At 35.5% G+C, this 14,676-nt stretch overlaps 1 long non-coding RNA gene across 6 annotated transcripts in view; it reads right to left on the bottom strand.

Annotated features, from left to right (window-relative positions):
* The window catches only part of LOC135362772 (uncharacterized), a 62,002-nt gene that overhangs the window by 14,261 nt on the left and 33,065 nt on the right, over window positions 1–14,676 (bottom strand). For all 6 annotated transcript variants that reach the window (XR_010407957.1, XR_010407953.1, XR_010407954.1 and 3 more), the window contains exon 4: window positions 10,694–10,824. This is a non-coding gene — a long non-coding RNA (uncharacterized LOC135362772). The remainder of the gene's footprint in view (window positions 1–10,693; window positions 10,825–14,676) is intronic.

Genomic DNA, 14,676 nt, shown 5'->3' on the forward strand with positions numbered 1-14,676 from the left:
AATAGCCCTCTAGCATAGTATGCATTTATAACGGGAGTCATAATCTAAGGATCAGTCTCACAAAATGAGAATGAGAATCAAAAAGAATTAGAGGGAAAAAGTTGTGTCTGTAGAAAGACATGTATAAAACCCTATGAATGTAAAAACCAAGCCAACCCAATTAAAATTCAAGCTTATTTAAATACATCTCTATACCCTGTACTCCAACATACATACAAATACACACATAAAAAATACAATATAACCTAAAATTATGCTATTTAGAATTTTTTAAAAGTAATTACACGACTTAACTCAGACAGCAGCTAGGGAAATTATCACAGGTTGTAGCTACTGCCACCATAAGAACTGGTTTCAATTCAGCCTTTAATGAGATCAGCTATTTCTATTCATTTTCATGGGTACCTACTTCTGTAATGAAAAGGATTAATTTGAAGTTCCTAGAAATGCATCACCTAGCTCATGTTGGAGGGTAGCTAGTCTGCCGGCCATAAATATAAATTCTTCAAGTAGTAGGTTGACTATTTCATTAAAACTCATGATGTTTTAGTATTTCATATGCAGAGCCATGCAAAGGTTGTATAAAGCAGGGTTTTAATATAGAATGTATTTGAGGAGGAAAAGCTGTCATGGAAAGGTGATTGTTAGTCTCTCAGAGATGCATGAGTGGGGGTTGGAGGTGCTTCCTTTGTCAAGCAAGTGCAGAATAATCTCTGCATCTCAGGTGTCTCCTCTTCATAGGACAGGCCCACAAAACATATCCCCACATCTAACATAGCCTATACAAAGGCAGGAGAAGGCCTCTGCAGCCTGGCTGCCATCCAAATACCCAGGTTATTAATTTTTTTTTCACTTTCCCCTAAGTAAAAGTAATAATGATTAGAGGGCAGCATTTGCGGTTTGGGAGAAGGCAGTGCACATAGTAGGGTTACCCAGACCTCTAGGGGTTAGCCCCCAATTGGATGTGGCCGTTTCCCAGCGGTCCTTCTCCAGCCCCGTAATCAATGCCTTTCAGATAGACAGTGTTGGCAGCAGGAGCTCACTGTCATGCTAAATGTGGGGGGAGCTGCAAAGCAAGCATCCGGTCCATAAAGCACAATTCGTCCATAAAGCACAATTCGTCCAGAAACCTGCCATGACTCAGAACCCTTGTATAATGTAAGTTATGCCTAGGTAATAATCAAGCAAGGAATTTAGACCCAGTTCAATCAATTCACTGAGGAGCAAAAAAATAAAAGAGAGCCAGTCTGGCTTCATATGAAATCAGGGGCAATTGGTGTCCTGGACTTTTTCACTATGAGTGTTACAGACACGTTTTCCAGATTTCTAGTTTCCAGGTTGAGAACTGACCATGAAGCACATCTTAAAAAATCAAAACTTAATTATAAAATAATGATAAGCCATAGAATTTTTAACGTGAAAATTTTATAGAAAAATGATAAAATGTATACTTCCTTGAACATTATCTCCAGAAGCCCTTTTGAATCTTAACACAGCATTCATCATCTTGCAAGTAGATAATAACCTACAATGATTCTTGGCCCTGCTGCAGAGATCCCAGTTTGAGACCACCGTCCTCTGTGACATCCATAAACCAATGACAAGACAAGATCACCGCTAATGATGTCCCAGACAGCAATCAGCCATAAGGTACTGAGCCCATCCAGGGTTATTGTCCTCCGCAATACCAGAAAGGTAAGGAGGGAAATTTGTAAATGATGTATGAATCCTTTTGTTGTACCTAACAGACGCAGAGTGTTTATCTTCCTAAATTTTTGTAAGGCTCCTGTCACTTAGATATATAACACCCCAGGAAGACAAAAGGAAGAGGAAAAAAGGAAGTTTAAAAAAAATGTATCTTTCAAGCCATTGTACAAAGGAGTGTGGGGGGAGGGGTGACTGCCAAGTTTGAGCAGCTCTTCAGTGAATGTGTTGCTACGAAATGAAAAACATAAATTAATTTAGTGAAAAGAAGAGAACGAAAAGAATTCCAACTTCGTTATTTCCATAATACAGCCCAAAACACCGACTGGCTTTTTCACGCTCAAGTTTTCCCTGGTTGTTTTGTCGGTGTCCTAGCAATGAAAGCCACAACTGATAGAATATTATATGGAATGGAAAAGCATTCATTTTATTTTTCACCTTTACTGGGGGATAATTGACAAGTGTCCCCATCCTCTCTTCAATATCCAGCTAGTGTGGTTTTAACCTCTAAAAGAAAACATTTTTTCAACCTGCAGCTAAGCACAGCCCTTCTAACTATTCACAATGAAGATTTACAGATGCTAGAGCTTGAAGGACCAATACAATTCATCATATCCAGCTGGATTATTTCAAAGACTAAAGCTGGAGTTGAGAGAATGGCCCCATCTAAATATAACTTTTAAAATAAATCATGATTTTATGTTCCTGATATAAAATGAATAAAGCAGGGCACCTGGGTGGCTCAGTCGTTGGGCGTCTGCCTTCGGCTCAGGTCATGATCCTGGGGTGCTGGGATCGAGTCCCGCATCGGGCTCCCTGCTCGGCAGGAAGCCTGCCTCTCCCTCTCCCACTCCCCCTGCTTGTGTTCCTGCTCTAGCTATCTCTCTCTCTGTCAAATAAATAAATAAAATCTTTAAAAAATAAAATAAAATAAAATAAAATGAATAAAGCAGAAACACTTTTCTCAGTTGATGATTGTGTACATGAGAAGCAATGCATTCAAAATTCATGTCCCCTTATATGTCTATTTTGTTTATTATGTGGTTGAGGGCAAGGTGTGTAATAAGAGCTGTTTTTAACATTAGACCTAGTTCCCAAATATAGGGCCTCTACCTCCTAGGACTATGAACAGGCAATTACTTTATCACTCCCATCCTTAGTTCCATCCATAAAATGGGATATGAATTATTCACTGGGTGGCTATAAAGATTAAGTGAAGTAATATATGTAGAGTGAGTAGCATATTGCAAGCACTCAATAAATAGTAAATGTCATTATATTTTTACATCTACAAGCACAAAATATTTCAGTGAATGAATTAGTAAAAATCAACTTTTCCTTAATTCAAATGAATTAAGTGTTAGTTACAGTTTGAAAAAAGTAGAACAGAAGATTAGGAGAAACTAAAGATCCAGATAATTATTATTATATTATATTATAACTATTATTCAGTATAATTGAATTTCCATTTGTGATTAAACTTCAGACCCTTCTTAACTATGAAGATACTAGAATAATAGGTCATAATATTTGTTGTGGACAACACCAGATGTGAAAAGACTGATTCTTTCTGACTAGAAGGCACCAGAATACTTACACAGCACTTCACAGTTAGGATCTCAATGTCAGTTCCTGACTTCATACGTGAATACAGCAGAAAAAGCCTGGGCAATTTGAAACTCAGTGTATAAACTGTATTTTTGTTTTTCTGAATAGCTCATTTTCTTATGCAGTTAGTTATTACTTTAGCAAATATATTTTGAACACCTACCATGTGCCAAGAAGACACTAAAGTTAATTAAGATTGACACACACATTTGCAATTGGTTGAAAAACATTGAACAAGATGATCAGCCCCCAATCCTAAAGTTCAGTGGGATTTTGATAGGTAGAGATTAAGGAGAGGGAATGACGGGCAGAAAGAATAGCACAAACAAATAACCAGAGAATGAAAACATGAGATCTGATGTGTTCTTTCTGTCCTTTCTTTGTCAGTCAAAATCCCATTCTTTCTTCAAAATCTAATACAAATTTTAAACTGACCACTCATTTACCCCCTTATCTTCTTAGTTGTCTTCTTCCCATAATATCTTTCACTTTGCACAAGTTAAGAGTTCTCCAGATCAGGAACAATAAGTTGCCAGGGTTTAGTTCTCCAGGACCTTATGTGATACTGGCAAATAATAGTCACTAATACACACGTTCATTCTAGAATATGAAGAGTGAGGAAAAATGAAAAACTGTCATACTGCTATTTAAAATATATATATTTGGTCTTCCTCTACCTTTCAGGCACAGAGTTCCTAAAACTCTTGGAATTTTCTAAGTGAAGAGAATCGGCAAGGTCTCTTCTGTTATGTTCATGAGTTGACTGGTGGACCTCACCTAAGGACGGGGGCTGGTTGCCAGGAGAACACACCATGTGATTAGAGGGTTGGAACTTTCAGTCCCACCTCCCCAACCTCCCAGAAAGGGATGGGGGGCTGGAGGTTCAATAAAATACCAATGGCAAATGATGAATCGATCATACATATGCAATGAAACCTCCATAAAAAAGGTCTGTGTTTGGAGAGCTTCCTAATTGGTGAACATGGAGGTGCTGGGAGAGTGAGACACCCGGAGAGGGCATGAAATCTCTGCACCCATTCCCCCATACCTTGCCCTACGCATCTCTTCCATCTGGCTCTTCCTGAGTTATATCCTTTTATAATTAACTAGTAATCTAGTAACTACAATGTTTCTCTGAGTTCTATCAATTGCTCTGACAAATTAATGGAACCAGAGGAGGAGTTTATGGGAACTTTCGATCTGTAGTCAGTGCATCAGAAGCATAGATAATAACTTGGACCTGTGCCTGGCATCTGAAGTAGGGGGTGGGGGACAGTCTTGTAGGACTGAACCCTCAATCTGTGGGATCTACCATCTCTAGGTAGATAGAGTCAGAATTGAGTTGAATTGTAAGACACCCAGCTGGTATCTGGAGAATATTTGATGCTGTGTGGGAAGCCCCCAACCTCCCCACATTGAAATTAGTACCAGAACTTATTTAGAAGCCAAGTTGACTTCTTGAATTTAAGTTTCAATGATGGGTGGTGAAAGCACAGAAACGTGGAGGCCTCTAATAACAAGGTGTCTTAATTTGAGAAGGGGATTATGGTGATTCTAGTTTTGATGATGACTGAATAGCCAAGTGAGGTTTCTGGCCAATGTTTGCATTTATAGGACTAAAATTAAAAAGGAAGCCAAGATTTTAGAAAGCGATTTGCAAGTTGTCCACATAATGCTCACTGTGTAAAAAAAAGATGAGAAGTGCTCTAATAAAAAACAAAACAAAACAAAAAACCTGAGGAACAACTATTTAAGGGATAGAAAGAAAATGAGAATACAAAAGATTGAAAAAAATTAGAAGAATAACTAAGCAAGTTTATTTATTGTCAGAGATCAAAAGAGTCAAAAAGAAAGGAGAGAGATCAAGAAGAACTGAGAAAGAGTTATTAGATTTTTGACTTCTGTGCTCACAGGATACCATCAAAAAATATTTGGGGGCAGAATGAAAGTCATTTTATCAGAAGGAAAGTTTTTTTTTCCATGCTGGGTATACTTAGACCTAGGAACATCATATCACAGAACAGAGTCTATAAAAAGTAATATGATATATCAATAGCTTTATGAGGAGTGAAAAGAAAGTATTTATTCAAAGCAATTTCAATATATTACTGTGATTTGCACATAGTGACACCATCTTAATAGTGCATTAGATGAAGATTTTGCACTTTCTTATGACTTTATAATATGAAACTTTTTAGAAACCTATCATTATTAACATTTTTAAAAGTTAGAAAATTTACACCAACTATCACAATTAAACTACAGTGGGAAATCATTCTTGATGCAGGAATAAGAAGCCCACATGCTATTTTGGAATCAGTGGTTACTATTTTTATTAAGAAAAGTAGATGGACTTATAAAATACAGTAGGAGGAGAATCAGACTACCCACAGGTAATTTAGCCTGCATGTAGCCTGGATGTTTTGCATTTTGGAAATTGTGTATAGCTTGAGAGGGTAGGAGTGTAAAAAGTGAAGAAATGAAAATGCGTGATCAGCTACCCAATCTCCCTGATCTAGTTTGCTGTAACTATGTAATTAGATGTTTAGATTATCACTCTTAACTTTAAATTATTTCAATTCTGTTGAGAGTGGAAGTCAAATTACAAATTGTAGGATCTGGTTAGTTGAGTTGGTTTAAGACAGAATAAAATCACACTGAGGATGGACTTTCTATATTGTTATCTAATGAGCAAAGAAAACATTTCCCATAGTAATATAAAGGTGAGTACATTTCCACGGTGAAATTAACTTAGTAATCTAGATTTATGTCCTATGAAGCCATGTAGAAGTCAGCATATTATCCTTTTCCCCTTTGGTGTAGATATTTATTCAACTATCCACTGATTTAGCCATTCAAATAATAATTGAATGTTTATTATATGTCAGGCAATGGTCATACAGTTATGAATAAGATTCATCTTTTACTCTCAAGAGCTGAAAACCTAGTAGTACTTTCTAGATTTTTCAAAAACTGTTAAAGAACATTAATAGAACAACTTTTAAAATCCAATATATATGTCATACAACTACCACATAAATATTTCATCATATTAACCAATGTTCTTAATTAGTTCTATGATGATATATCTGATGCCCATAGCATACTGAATGCCCAAAAATAGTACTCTTATGTAGTCTAATATTTCTTCTTCTACTAGTTGAGGGTTTTTATGTTTTTGTTTTTACCAAGAGGGTAATTTAGATTTTTTCCCAAACATGTTGCTATAAATTATGTTTATGGTTATAATTATGTAATTCAATTAAATATTGCTTAAACTGATCAAATATGATTATAAAAGTGTTTCTTTGATATTGTCTCTGGAAGAACTAGGTTGAATGCTTTAAGACTCAATAAATCACCAATAGGGCTGAATTAGCTTCAGTAGACAGAACTTTAAACAACTGAAGGAAAAAAATGTAAACATCTGAAAGTCTTTTCTTACCTAGGTTAGATTACTTCACAGTGGTCTCTAAGGTCTTGATCCACTTAAAAATAAAACTGGCTTTCACATAAGATATATTATGTGTACAATTTATGACAAAATACAGTGAACTCTAATCCCTGGACCCATCCTTAAAAAAAACTAAAAAGCAAAGAACAACTTTGGTCTTATATTTAAAAAAAGTTAATGAACATGTATTTATAGGTTTTAGCTTAATAGAAAAACTTTAATGTATGCATATAACAAATTATCTCATGATTCCTCACTGTAAACAACCTTTTGAGTTAATTGACCTACTTACTATCTATACCACTTGCTTCTGATTGGAAGGCTTTTTGCTGTGCTAGCCGCAGACAATCCCAAAGATACATGGATATGGCATAAAGATGTTACGTACTAACCGCTTTTATAGGTGGATATCACTTTGTTACTTTAAAGCAGAGAAAGATGGTTTTGCTTCTCAGTGTGAAAAAAGAAATGGGAAGTGATCATTCAAATTACAAAAAAGACAACTCACAAGGGCCAAAACTACTTCACACATGCCCATTTGTCAACTACTTTATAGAAATTTAACATTTAACTTGTCACATAATACCACCCAACTTCCAGGAAATAACCAAATGTGTTATTTAAACTCAGTCTGTGCTTAGGGGAATACTTTATTTTATAAAAACAGCTTTTATTGGGAAAAATAAGAAGTTAGAACTCCATAGCCTTAAGGTCCTATTGTATGCTTACTTCTTAGAGGCACAACACTTCTCTCAGTTGATGGAGAAAAAGTTCACATAGGGGAGTCATGAGTTGGGTAGCATGTCTCTGGTAAGAAATGAGATATGATAGCTTGAAAATTGAGTTTTCTATTGAAAATGTTGAGTTATTTTATTCTCAGTGATTCAGAGTACTGGTAAATGTTTTCACTTGGAATGCACATCCTTGAAGGTTATGTTGTAAAAATGTCCAGAAAATAGGATCTGAACAGGCGCCATTTTTCTTCCATTACATACTAATAGAGCAAAGAAAAACAAATGTGTTTATATACTCTATGCTTTATTAAACTATCATGACTTCAGTTGTTGCCTATGGCATTTTTATGTGAAACTTTTCTTATTTTACTCACACGTAGGTAAGACCAGTAATAGTCTTATTTAATCTTATTTAGTCTCCACTTATTTAGCTGACTTACTGACTTAGTTAATTACAACATAAAAACTAAAATAACAGTTTAAACTATAAAAAATGATGAAGAAAAATCTTCAGAAGATTTTCTTTTGTGAATCTCTTTGGAAAAGAGAGAAGCCCTATTGTACTTCGTCATTTGGTCTAGAAAAGATATATAATTCAAATTATGACTTCTCTTTCTATTTTTACTTTCTTGTTTTATCCCAGTTGCTGACTTTAATAAAGTCACCATTTTATTTCGGTATCACCTCCATTTACTTTTAAATCCAATTGTTTTATCCGTTCTGTTGATTCTTCCTTTTCCATCTCCTTTATCATTCTCAAAGCTGCCGGCCAACCCAAGGCCCTCTTTAGTTGACACCTGGACTAGCTGACATGAAAGTGTGCTGGGAATTCACTCTAGCTCATTTCCTTTCACTGTCCACACTGCACAGCATTTCCAGATGAATCTTCCTCAAAAGTTGCTTTTATCACTTAATTCTGCTTAAGAATAAATAAAGCAATCTATTGATAACATCATTTATCTAAATGCCTCTTCTTGTTATTCAGTCTTCCATAATCTGTTCACACTCAACCTGATAGTACAGTCTCTTCTAATCTATTTTTAATTAGTGTGGATTTTGAATATATCATTTCTTAACATCAGCATAAATCCCATAGCTTAAAGCAGTGGTCTGCAAAGTATGGCCCATGGATCAAATACGGCTTGTTGCCTGTTTTAATATGGCCTGTGGTCTAAGTATGGTTTTTACATTTTTTTAAGTTTTTATTTAAATTCCAGTTAGTTAACATACCGTGTAACATGAGTTTCAGGTGTACAATATAGTGATTCAGCACTTCTATATAACACCTGGTGCTCATCACAACAAGTGCCCTCCTTCATCCCCATCACCTGTCCTCCCCCACATTCCTGGCTGGTAACCATCATTTTGTTCTCTAGAGTTAAGAGTCTGTTTCTTGGGTGCCTCTCTTTTTTTCCCCCTTTGTTTGTTTTGTTTCTTAAATTCCACATATGAGTGAAATCATGGTATTTGTCTTTCTCTGGCTGACTTATTTTGCTTAGCATAATACTCTCTAGCTCCACCCATGTTGTTGCAAATTGCTGGTTTTTACACTTTTAAACAGTTGGAAAAGAATCAAAAGAAGAACGATATTTCATGATATGTGAAAACTATGTAGAATTCAAATTTCTGTGTCCATAAATAAAGTTTTATTGGAACATGGCCATGCTCATTTGTTTATGTATTGTCTACAACTGATTTCACACAACAGCAGAGTTGAATAATGGCAACAGAGACCATATGGCCTACAAAATCTATTATATTTACTGTCTGGTCCTTTACAAAAATATTGTCAACCCTGGCCTAAAGAATATGTCAGTTGATGGTAGACAATTATATGCTTATACATATTTCCCCTTATTCAAAACAATGTGTGCTAGCCATTCTTATATTCTACTTCATGAGTAATTTTAAACTTGAATCTCTTTTCAGCAAACTTAGAAAAATGCTTTCATCAAAATGCTACTTTGGGTTTAGTGGAAAATAAGCAGGACAAAAAGGGGAGAAGAGGAAACATACACATGGAACAAGAGGAAAATTCAGTGAAAAAAAGAGGTAAGTAAGTAGGGCAACAGGGAATAATTTGTACAGACATAGAGAAAAATAGAACCAGAATTGTCAAGGGAAAGTCGGAGTAATGTGCCTACATCTAGCCATCCCTTGCCATGCTGCCTTTTCTCCCTACTAAAAAAAAAAAAAACCTCTACTCATTAGCTCTTATTTATAAGATTTAATTATATTATCTCAATTAAGCCTCAAAACAACCCTAATTAAGGAAATGACATTATCTTAAGTTATAGATGAGGCATGTAAAACCCAGAGATGTTGACCAAATGACAGACCTGTAAGTGTAATTGTAACTCAGCGCTAATGCCCATTGTTACAACACCGTGCTTTCATTATTTTTCAGTATGGAGCTCCTTATTCAAGGAGTTAGTTCTTTAGAAAATCATGCATTTTTAAAATTACTGTGGAATACTGTCAAATTGAAACTCAGCTTGCCTCTTACACTTAATAACCTCAAAACCTTCTTATAAAATCCAGGTGTTGATTTTTACCTAAGAGTCTCTTGTCAGAAAGAGTAATCGAGATTTTGTTGACACAGAGAAATAAACTAGACAGGTAGGTTTCAAGGCTATTGACTGGTGATTAAATATCATTCTAATAGTGAATATTTATTGACCTCCTAATATGTTTCAGTCATTCATTTCTCACAATAATCCTAAAGGGAAGGTACTATTATTATCCCTATTTGCATCAGATAATTGTATAGCAGAAAGGTTTTAAGTAAGTTACCCAAAGTTACAGAGCTCGGCAGAAGCTGAGATATGAATTTAAGTAGTCTAATTCCAGAGCCATAAGATTAACCATTATGCCAGGCTGAGAAAATCTTTAAAGGAGTTAAATACGTAGGACTCATGAGGACCTAAATGCATGAGACTTACATTAGTGGATTCCTTTTTCAAAAGAAAATGAATTACCTTTCCTGATAAGGCAAGAATTTGAATATATAATAAGACCATTGAAATATATACAACACCATTTTTGAAGACAAAGCAGCAGAGCATCCTGACTAAAAAAACACACATGCACACACACATATACACACTATTAACAATCGCACTGGTAGGATGTGCTCTTGCGGTCAGGAAGATCCTGTATGGCATTATGCTTACCATTACGCTTACCAACTTACCAGTAAATAGAAACTCCTGCTATGATAAACTGCATGCTTGGACTGTAGTGAGAGGAGTTGCTTTAGGTTCAAGAAGTGTCTCTCCTTCAGGCAAACCTCAAACCCGTTTTCCTCATCATCAGATCTTGATACTGTTAATATAAAATGTTTGCTATCATTAGTGGAATGTGAATGGTGCATAATGAACAATCTGCCGCAGGAAGCCAGTTCATGGAGTCCCCAAACACTGATGAGCACAGAGATTGAGCTATCGGTTCAACCTTATTACTGTTTTTAATTCGATTTCAAGATATAAGAGGTTTCTAGAATTAAGTGGAGAAATCTCACTGCTGCTGACATAGTCTTTTGTCGGTAAATTGCCTTGGGTATTTTATCAACACAATGTACTGCATTTCACAGGAACTATACTATTTAAAAAGACAAATGTAAAATTATAATGTAATATTTAGACATTCTTTTCCTGGAGGTCAGTGTGAGGACATGGAGTAATTACACCATAATGTGAGACACTTAATTACAGAGGTGCATATTATGTCCACTACATAAAATCATTTTTATCATAGCAGTTTCTCATTCCTAAGAAACTCTTCCCCCCTCCCCATGTATAGGATGTCTGACACCAGAATGCATCTTAGCATCCTGAAATCAGATGTAAATCTATGCATTTAGTGAAGTGATACCTGTCCCCAAATGTTGATTTTTAATTCTAAGGTCCATCTTACCTAGGAGGGTCTCTTAAAATTGGGGGTGGGGGGGGGGAGAGGGAGAGAAATGAAATGATCCAATATTGGCATGATATAGAAATAATTTCTAAAAATTTAAAGAAACTCCTCTGAGTGTTTTCCATGGTTGCTAAAAATTGAGCATGTTTGTCTGGATCACATGGAATGCTCACCACCTCCTCCTGCAATGGAAAGCATCAGTGTTGGCAGTAACCATAACATCCTGTCTCTCTTACTGCCAGAGCCAGCACCATGTGATGTAGTGAGAATTAAAAGTTCCCAACCTTCAACTCAGTTGATTGGAAAGTTTTCATTAGAAGTAGGTTCTATTGTGGCCCCATAACCTACATTTTAAAGCTCATTATCCTCTGTTTTAGCACTGATAAGCTGACAACTGTAAAACATTCATGAAAACACAATTGCAATCTTGATAAATGCCTCCACTGTGTAATCTATTGCAGCAATGATCTATGCATTACAATTGCTTCTTAAAGTACCAGAGATTCACAAATACACATTGTTTATGCACACGCCTGCACGCGCGCACACACACACACACACACACATGAAGATACAGTTCTAGGCTTTAAAACTTAGTTTCAGATGATGCCTTTGTCTTTCATTATCAGAGAATTTTGCTTTCCCTGCTCTTGCGGTTATTTAACATGAACAACTTTCTCTTTACATCCATCAGGCAGCAGTACTGGCCAGGAATGCAAATAACCCTAAGACAGTCCACCTTGATAGTCAAGAAAATGTTAACCATTATATGCCCCATGGTACATTTACCAATCTGTAATGTATTATTTCTTCTTTTCACATATAAGGTGAAGAAATTTGTAATTGGTCTTGACTAAAAGGTTTCTTATAATGTAACTACCAAAATGGTTGTGTAAGTAAAAAATAGAAACAAACGTACTTTCATTTAAGATTTAAAGTTCAAAATTTAAAATGTACTGTGTAGATTCAATAATAAAGTAAATGTTCTCCTTTTACCTTAATCTTTATCGTATTAAGACATGAAACATTTAAATACCAGGACTTTAGATTATAGAAAAAGCATCTGAAAATACTTTCCAAAATATACCCCTGAAGGCCTCTAGATGGCAAACTTTAGTAAATTTTTATGATTGGCCTGAATTCAGTTTCTTACCAATTCGGTCTAAACCACCTATTGAAATGATTTTCTGTTTAATAATCTACTCAGATGTATTTGTGTTTTATGGAACAATGCATGAGAAACTGAATTATAATATTTTTTCTAAAATGTAAGCCTTTATTTTTGGAAAACCTCATTGTACCAAGATGGTGTCCCAGTCTCTTTGGTGCACTGGGGAGTCTGGAAAAGTTTTACCTGATAAAGTATTTCAGCTGGCTTCGAAAATCAACTATTCCTTTATAATTATAAAGATTAGTTACAGTTTTTATTATGGAAATTTCAGAGATCTCAAAGAATAGTAACCAAGTCCTCCAAGAAATATAAAGTAGAAGATATGTATATGAGTCTTATTAGAACCCTTTCCAACCCAAGCATGTCCTTTACAAAACAAATATATAACACAATTTCCAAAGTATGCATCTTTTTGTGATATATCATTCATGTCTGCTTAATTCTATAATCATTGCCATTCCTTTAGTTAAGTTAAAAAATATATTTATTTTAATGCCAAATATATTCAAGAGTTGTTATGCGATGAAGAGAAATAAAATTAGTAAGAGAGTTGATAATTAAAAGGTATGCAAGAGGCATTGAAAAGGACAAGTCCACTTTGCATAAAATATTATCAGCAATAATGTTGAAGTTTAAAATCCAGTTATAGCTAGGATATGTATGTTAAATTTTCAATGGGGGCTTGAACTAATATCCTAAAGCTACCACTAGCTATGAGAAGATCCATTACTGAGTGTGCTGAATATTGGAGAACCCCCTTTCTGAGAGAGAGTTCCTCCTCCATACATATAGTAACTATGGAAAAAATATTTTAGCATGATGCAACATTGGCTGACAACAACTGGGCATCTGACCTAACTGGCATAAACATCTGACAGAAGCTGGGACAAAGTTCTTTTCAAATTTCAACTTCTCGTTACCAGGATGGGTCCCTGATCCAAGATGAACCAATAAGAATCTTTCTCCAAAGACTATAAAACTAGAAAAAGGAGAACAAACCTCTCTCTAGTGAAGCTTGGTATTCTCTCTCCCTCTTCCCCCCCCCCAATAAATAAATAAATCTTTTTTTTTTTAATATTTTTTTTATTTATTTATCAGAGAGACAGAGGCAGGCAGAGGGAGAAGCAGGCCCCTTGCTGAGCAAGGAGCCCGATGCGGGACTCGATCCCAGGACCCTGGGATCATGACCTGAGCCGAAGGCAGACGCTTAACTGACTGAGCCACCCAGGCACCCTAAATAAATAAATCTTAAAAGAAAAAAAAGATGGTAAGATTTTCCTTCATTTACTTTAAAAGTGTAAATGAGTTTTTCAGGGGGATATATACATGTATCATCCAAGAAAAACAAAGATTGAGAATTTTTATAGCTGTTGTAAAATATTTTGAGCTAGATTGTGCATGTTCAACTGAAATGAGGTATAAAGGTTGAGCCCTGGCTTGAGTGCAGCTTTCCTATTCACAAGTTGGAGTCCTTGAAAAAATCCTTAAACTCAGTTTCATATTATTTTCAAGCAACAGAATTCCTCTTTTCAACCAAAATCTTGAGATTTGCTCTGTAAATGCTTTTTTAGATGCTCATGGATTTTCTCTTAATTTTGGATGGCAAAAGATGCAGATGATATCCACTAGGGGCTCCTAAAGCCCTGCAACATGGAGAACACCTGCCTGAGAATTAAGTCAATTCACAGAAAGAAGCAGATTGGGTGAAGAGAGAGATAGTGCCCTGAAGATATCACTGGAGTACATGGATCAAGTTGTACCTGAGTCAGTCCTGTTCTTTGATTTTACGTTGATACGAGCTAATAAGTTCTCATTTTTATCAAACCACCTTTTGTATGGTTTCCTTAGGAACTAAGGGAGTCTTGAAAAACAGTCAAACGCCACTTTTCTGACTAACGTTTTTCAATGGAATCTTTTATTCTTCATGACTCCAAAGAGCAGAATCAGAGCTAGATGACAAGAGAGAAATGAACTGTCTTTTTAAAATCATTCTAGTTATGTTGATGTCTAGATGGAATTACATATATAGAAGCAGCATAAAGATCCATCAGATTACATATCCAGACGTTAGTATTTAGAAAAATCTTACT

This window comes from Mirounga angustirostris, unplaced genomic scaffold, assembly GCF_029215605.1.
Source record: "Mirounga angustirostris isolate CCGP_5_RB_7025 unplaced genomic scaffold, mMirAng1.0.hap1 SCAF_1, whole genome shotgun sequence".
Taxonomy (NCBI): domain Eukaryota; kingdom Metazoa; phylum Chordata; class Mammalia; order Carnivora; family Phocidae; genus Mirounga; species Mirounga angustirostris.